Source organism: Cricetulus griseus, chromosome 3 (genome assembly GCF_003668045.3).
Source record: "Cricetulus griseus strain 17A/GY chromosome 3, alternate assembly CriGri-PICRH-1.0, whole genome shotgun sequence".
NCBI classification, from domain to species: domain Eukaryota; kingdom Metazoa; phylum Chordata; class Mammalia; order Rodentia; family Cricetidae; genus Cricetulus; species Cricetulus griseus.
In genome coordinates, this window is record NC_048596.1 from 51,735,791 (window position 1) to 51,742,756 (window position 6,966).

The 6,966-nt window shown below is 42.3% G+C and overlaps 1 pseudogene; it reads left to right on the plus strand.

Annotated features, from left to right (window-relative positions):
• Window positions 1-6,575: 6,575 nt before the first annotated feature.
• On the plus strand, window positions 6,576-6,679 carry LOC113831782 (annotated as a pseudogene).
• Window positions 6,680-6,966: the final 287 nt, after the last annotated feature.

Sequence of the window (6,966 nt, forward strand, 5' to 3'; positions counted from 1 at the left end):
TAAGACATATTTAAACTAGGAACAGAGGTTAAAACTTATTTATAGAAGCCCACAGTGCAGAAAAAGCAGATATCTGGATATCTGTTCAAACAGCAAGAACATATTTATAACTTTGAGTCCTAGCAAAAACTACAGATTTGGGCTATAAGCATGTACATTTTTCTTCTGTCCAGAGAGCTAGGTATGGATTGGACAGGGGTGCCTTTGGCCTGATGAAAAGCCCTTTAAGTTTGTACTTAGATGACAATCAAAATAAACTTAAAAACCTTGAGCTTGTGCCTGAACAGTAGATAGTCATTATTTTATCAGCTAACATACTGACTAGTCTATAGTGGATCTAACTGTCTGATGCTGTCAAGCTGACAACCAGTAATATTTCAGAGATCTGAGAAGGGTATATTTTATCCGAATCTACTAAAAAGTGACAGAAGCCAGTTAGAAGTAGGTCCATATACAGTTAGCCAAACCCAAGTTTCTCCATTACCGTTGGAGGCAGCTGTCTCAAAGAACAACAATCTTCGCCAGGCCTATCTGTGAGAGGTTTTATTTTCTCTCTGTGGAAGAGGGACATGGAAAAGACTGACCTTGTTTTGTCTAGGCAAAGGGGTACAATCAATTTTCCAGCATCCAGCAGCTTTGTCCACAGTCTCGGCCAGGTTCTGGCAGGCGGCAGGTTTCATATCTGAGCATCTGCTCATTGGTCCAGGTGCAGGAACTGAGGTGCCTGTAATCTTCGGGTCATTGTCAGGATCTGGCAGTCTGTCTGACATTATAAACTTTAAAGATAACAATTTAAATGCCATATTCTGAAGATCTCTGAAGCATTAGAGGTCTGTTTGTCTGTTTTAATTACTTGCCTTAAGCACACATTAAGTATACAGGTGGCTAGGTAAGGTCTTATTTCTGTAAATAATTTTTAGTCTGACTGTAACTGGTTTTAACTTAGTAAGATGTTTGAAACAGCACAGCTGAACTTAAAACTGCATAGAGCTACCTTATATTCCTTAAACAGTAGCTTAACTTCTTTCTTAGGCAGGGTTTTTCTGTGACTTTGGAGCCTGTCCTGGAATTCGATCTGCCGGACCAGACAGGCCTTGAACTCATAAAGATCCAATCTGCCTCTTACTCCCGAGTGGTGGGATTAAAGGCATGTGTCACCAATGTTCTAAACTTAAGGTGTGTGCTACCAACATCCTGAGCTTAAAGGTGTGTGTTATCAACATCCTAAACTTATTTCTAAAATATAAACTGTAATATCTTATAATAGATCAGCATCTTTTATAAAACAAAAACTTTACATTGTCAGGCTTTGCTCAAAAATAATTTTAAATTGAAGCTCTTTAAGTATAAATATTAATAAAAACAAACATTAAAAAAACTGGTTTTAAAAAGAAATTTAAATTCCCTTAAGGTCTTTCTGTAATATATAGAAGCATTAACATTGTAAATCTCAATTGAAAAACTTGTTTCTAAGATGGTACCTCTAATTTCCATGTGGTCATCTTTAGTCAAGATGGCGGTTTAAGTATTCCTTTTTTAATTTTAGCAAAATGGCGACTAGTCAAGTCATATGAACATTTTAAAACAAATATATATAAAACAGAATTAGCTTAATATGGTTAAAATTTTAGACATGAGAAACCATAGCACAGTTTATATTTTTCTGTGACTTATAATAACCTTTTTTCTGACTTTTAACAACTTTTCTCTGACCTTTTGCAACTTGCTTTAACCCTCTGTAACTTTCTGTGACCTCCAACAACTTGCTTTAACCCTCTATAACCTTTTATAACAATCTTTTCTGCTATGACTTGCTTTAATCCTCTATAACCTACTAGTTCATTTCTCTGACTCTCTTAGACATTTTTAGACAAGTTTTCTCTTTTTTTTTCTTTCCCTCTTTATTATTTATGTCTCCTATATATTTTTTTTCTCATTTCTCAGTTAACATCAAAATTTTATCAAAGTCCTTTTTACAGTTCTTAATAACTTTAAGGCCGTTTAGATGTCCGGATCAGGCCAGATAAGTTTATACGCTCGAGCTGAGGAACAAAGAGTAATTCATTTGCGTTTATGCACATCAATTATAAAACAAAGGCCAAACAACACAGAACACAGAACAGGTTTTCGCAGCGCAGTTTCAACAGAGAGTCGAAAGAATTGGGGGGGCGGGTCGAAGAAGGGGGCCCTCCTTCTTCGTCCCCAGTAAAGATTGCACATCCCTCAAGTCGAGGGCCTTCTCCAAAGAGACTGGGAAAATGTCCAGTCATAGATCTAAGTTCAAAGTACAAATCCCTCACACTGAGGGCTTCCCAAGTTCAAAATACAAATCCCTCACACAGAGGGCTTCAAACGCTACCAGGACGTCTCCTGGAGCCGCGGTCGGGAGTTCGAACCCGTCAGTCCCTCCTCGGATCCGCCTACAAATGTACACAGCTGTATACTACAAACGCAAGCGCAATTCACAAGACAGACTCAGACCAGACAAGACAAAACAGTGGATCCGCACAACACTTACCTCCCAGACGTGGGTCGGTGGTCCCTGGGCGGGTCTCGATCCCGGACCGAGCCCCCAAATGAAAGACCCCGAAGAGGCACTTTCGTAGAGGGAGACCCACACACCCAGGAACCAGCGAGGCCACGAACTGGATGTAAAAAACAAGAGGCTTTATTGGAGACGCGGGTACCCGGGGCGACTTAGCTTTTCTGAGGCCAAGCGCGCCGAGCCAAGGGAAAGGGGTCCTTATATAGGGAAAAAGGCGCAAGCTAGGAGCAGGGATTCTATTTGATGGTTCAAATGAGGCACAGAGCCATTCCAGATCAGCATATTCTCAAGGTCTGGTGTCTGGTACAACAGACTTGATTCCTCCCTCCGCGCCCAGGTGGCTGACCTTGGGGGCGGAGACCTTGGGACGGAGTGTTTCTCAACGGGGGGGGGCGTGGGGGCGAGGGGTGCTCGGCCCCAGCCCCGGCGCGGTGCCAGGGCAGCCCCGCCTGGGTGAACCGGCTTGGGAGGGAAAACGGCAGCCGGGGGAAGTGGAGGCCGGCGGGGGCAGGGCGGCTCTGCGGCAGCTCGCCCGCGCTGCACTCTCCAGCCCCTCCTGGCTGCTCCAGAGAGAACATCCAGCATCAGCATAGGCGGGGGGAAGACAGAGAGGCAGCGGGCCTTTCAACAGGTTCTCCGTAACTTAACATCAGTGCCACAATTTACTCCAAGGCATCACCCTCTGTTTCTACCACCTCCCAATAGTACCACCTGCTGAGGACACCCACAACCCAACATGTAAGTCTGTCCCTTAGTGGCCCGTCCTAATGTTTGTACTGGCTGGTTTTGTGTGTCAACTTGACACAAGCTAGAGTCATCAGAGAGGAAGGAGCCTCAGTTGAGAAAATGCCTCCATGAGATCCAGCTGTGAAGCATTTTCTCAATTAGTGTTCAGTGGTGGGTGGTGCCATCCCTGGGGCAGTGGTGCTGGGTTGTATGTGAAAGCAGGCTGAGCAAGTCAGAGGAAGCAAGCCAGTAAGCATTACTCCTTCGTGGCCTCTGCATCAGCTTCTGCCTCTAGGATCCTGCCCTGTATGAGTTCCTGTTCCAACTTTCTCCAATGATTCACTATGATCTGGAATTGTAAGCCAAATAAACGCTTTCCTCCCCAACTTGCTTTTTGGTCATGGTGTTTCATCACAGCAATAGAAATCCTAAGACAATGTTCATCTCACAAGGCTAAATGTATTTGGTCTACTACAGGTTCCCCACAGCTCTTAACTTTCCTTTCTCTAAAGTTCAATCCTAAAGACTTCTATGAAATACAGTGTAAACCCTTAGATGCATTCCTCTGTGACAACTAAAAAAACTAAAATTAATGCGATAGTTTTCCTGCAAGTGAAGTAATTTTATTTTCTTCACAGCTGACTAAATATCCATTGTGCATATACACACCACATTTTCTTTTTTCTAGATTTATTTTATGTGTAGGTGCTTTGCCTGCATGTATTTATGTTCACTACATGAATTCCCAGTGTCTGTGGAGACCAGAAGAGGGTATCAGATCCCCTGGAACTGGAGTTGAGGATGGTCGAAAATGACCATGTGGGTGCCGGAAACAGCCGAGATCCTCTGGGACAGCAACAGGTACTCTTAACCACTGAGCCATCTCTCCAGTCCCATATTTTCTTTATCTGGTAATTGGCACCTAGGTTGGTTATTGTAGGATAAAGGGCCAGTCAAAAAAACACACACTCTGACCTTGAAACAAAGCCAGTGAAACAAACACACTTTGGCCCTGGAACCAGAGCCAAAAAAACACACCCTGACCCTAAAACCAAAGCCAGTGAAGCAAACACACTTTGGCCCAGAAACCAGAGCCAAAGAAACACAACCTGACCCTGAAACCAGAGCCAAATAACACACTTTGGCCCTGAGATCAGAGCCAAAGAAACACACCCTGTCCCTGAAACCAGAACCAAAAGGTTAAAGAGGGCCAGTGAAATAAATACACTTTGGCCCTGAAACCAGAGCCAAAGAAACACTCTGCCCATGCATGAAAACCAACCAATCCCTGAGCGGGAAGACCAACCAATCTCTGGGCTTGACCAGCAAAACTATCTTCCACACTGTAAAGAGAAAGAAAACCTATCACACCAAATCCAGTAGATTCTGTGTGACAAGTTCCACAGACTGAGGTGATAACTTCACAAGAAGGGGATCTCCTGGAAACGGTTATGGAACTCTCGGCTGGAGAAAAATATTGAGCCATAGTTCTCATGGCAATCTCTGCTCTTCTGTTCTTTTCTCATATTAACGAAATGTTCCTGAAAGCCGATGCTGACATTTTAAACAAAAGACATAAATGAGAAACCAACCTCTGAGACCTGGTCACTGACCATGACTTCAAGTCTCTGAGAAAACCAGCACTTTCCGAATCATTCATGTCATTCACATAAGTACAAATAGTATTGATGAAAACTTACCCAACAATAAAATTTCATAGGCTGTACATGTGTAATCAACAGTGGGTTTAAATGTTTAGTAAAGAAAGCTTTTTAATAAGAAAGAGTCAAAATAGCTCTATTTCAAAGACTCACAAGAGCTAGGCAACAAATGTTAAACAGTAAGTGACCTGATCTTAGACATAGGCAGTTAGCTGTGGTTAGCCTTGAATGCTTTTCTAATTAAATGTTTTGGTTAGCCTTGGATAAGTTGTGTGTTACTGTGCCTAGTAATGTTATCATTTGTTCTATCTGAATCTGCTTCACTGAACACCATCCCTGAAAGAATATTTGTTTTATCCTGGATAAAAAGCCTTGCTTTATTTCTGTGAGTGGGTTACCTCACTCAGGAAGTTTTCTTCCAGTTCCGTCCATTTGTCTGTGAATTTCAAGATTTCACTGTTTTCTTTTTCCTGCTGAGTAATAATCCGTTGTGTAAATGTACCACATTTTCTCCATCCATTCTTCAGTTGAGGGGCATCTAGGTTGTTTCTAGGTTCTGGCTGTTACAAATAACACTGCTATAAACATAGTTGAACATATGTCCTTCTTGTATGAATGTGCATTCTTTGGGTATATGCCCAAGAGAGGAATTACTGGATCTTGAGGTAGACAGATTCCCATTTTCCAAAATGGTCATACAAGTTGGCACTCCCACCAGCAATTGTGGAGTGTTCCTCTTTCTCCACATCCTCTCCAGCATAGACTGTCATTGGTGTTTTTGATTTTAGTCATTCTGACAGGAGCAAGATGGTATCTCAGAGTTGTTTTGAGTTGCATTTCCCTGATGGCTAAGGATGTTGAACACTTTCTTATGTGTCTTTCAGCCATTTTAGATTCTTCTACTGAGGATTCTTTATTTATTTCTGTACCCCACTTTTTTAATTGGATTGTTTGGTGTTTTGGTGACTAGCTTCTTGAATTCTTTGTATATTTTGGAGATCAGCCCTCTCTCAGATGTGGGGTTGGTGAAGATCTTTTCCCATTCTGTGGGCTGCCATTTTGTCTTGTTGACTGTGTCCTTTGCCTTACAGAAGCTTCTCAGTTTCAGAAGGTCCCATTTAATAATTGTTGATCTCATTGTGCTACTGGTGTTATGTTCAGGAAGCAGACTCCTGTACCAATTTGTTTGAGGGTACCTCCTACTTTCTCTTCTAAGATCAGTGTGGCTGGATTTATGTTGAGGTCTTTGATCCATTTGGACTTAAGGTTTGTACATGGTGATAGATAATGGATCTATCTACAATTGTCTGCTTTAGAGCTGCAAGACACACTCAGATTCAAACTAAGTTATTTGTTTCTGTTTGTCACTGCAGGAATCCTTCCCCACCTTCAAGGATCCTAATTCCAAGGACTCCCATACCTGACTGGGATAGTCTGTGCCAAAAACTTATCCATGATAAAAGCAGGCTAAAGTAATATATGGCCACCAAGCCAGCCCTACAGAAGATACTAAAAGAATACTCTGTTCTGAAGAGAAGGAAAAGCATACCTGTGTTGGTTAGTTTTATGTAAATGTGACATAAACTAGAGCCATTTGGAAAGAAGTAATCTCAATGGAGAAAATGGTGTTGTATGAAAGGAGAGTGTTGTATGAAAGGAGAGAAGGTTAGCACTCCCCTTGACAAGGATGGAAGAGGCCCTTGGGCCTAACAACACGCATACGGTTAAGGCATTGCCACCTACTTCAATGGAGAAAATGTCCCCATCAGACTGGCCTGTGAGCAAGCCAGTAGGCAGCATCCTTCACAACCTGTGCTTCAGGTTTCCACCTCCAGGGTTCCTGCACTGAATTGCTGCAAACTTCCTTTGATGGTGGACTGTGATGTGGAAGCATAAGTGAAATAAATCCTTTCCTTTCCAAGTTATTTTTGGTCATGGTGTTTTATCAAAGCAATAGAAAGCTAACTAAGCCAGACAATGGTGACGCACACCTTTGATCCCAGCACTTGGGAGAAAAGCAAATACATAAAATTT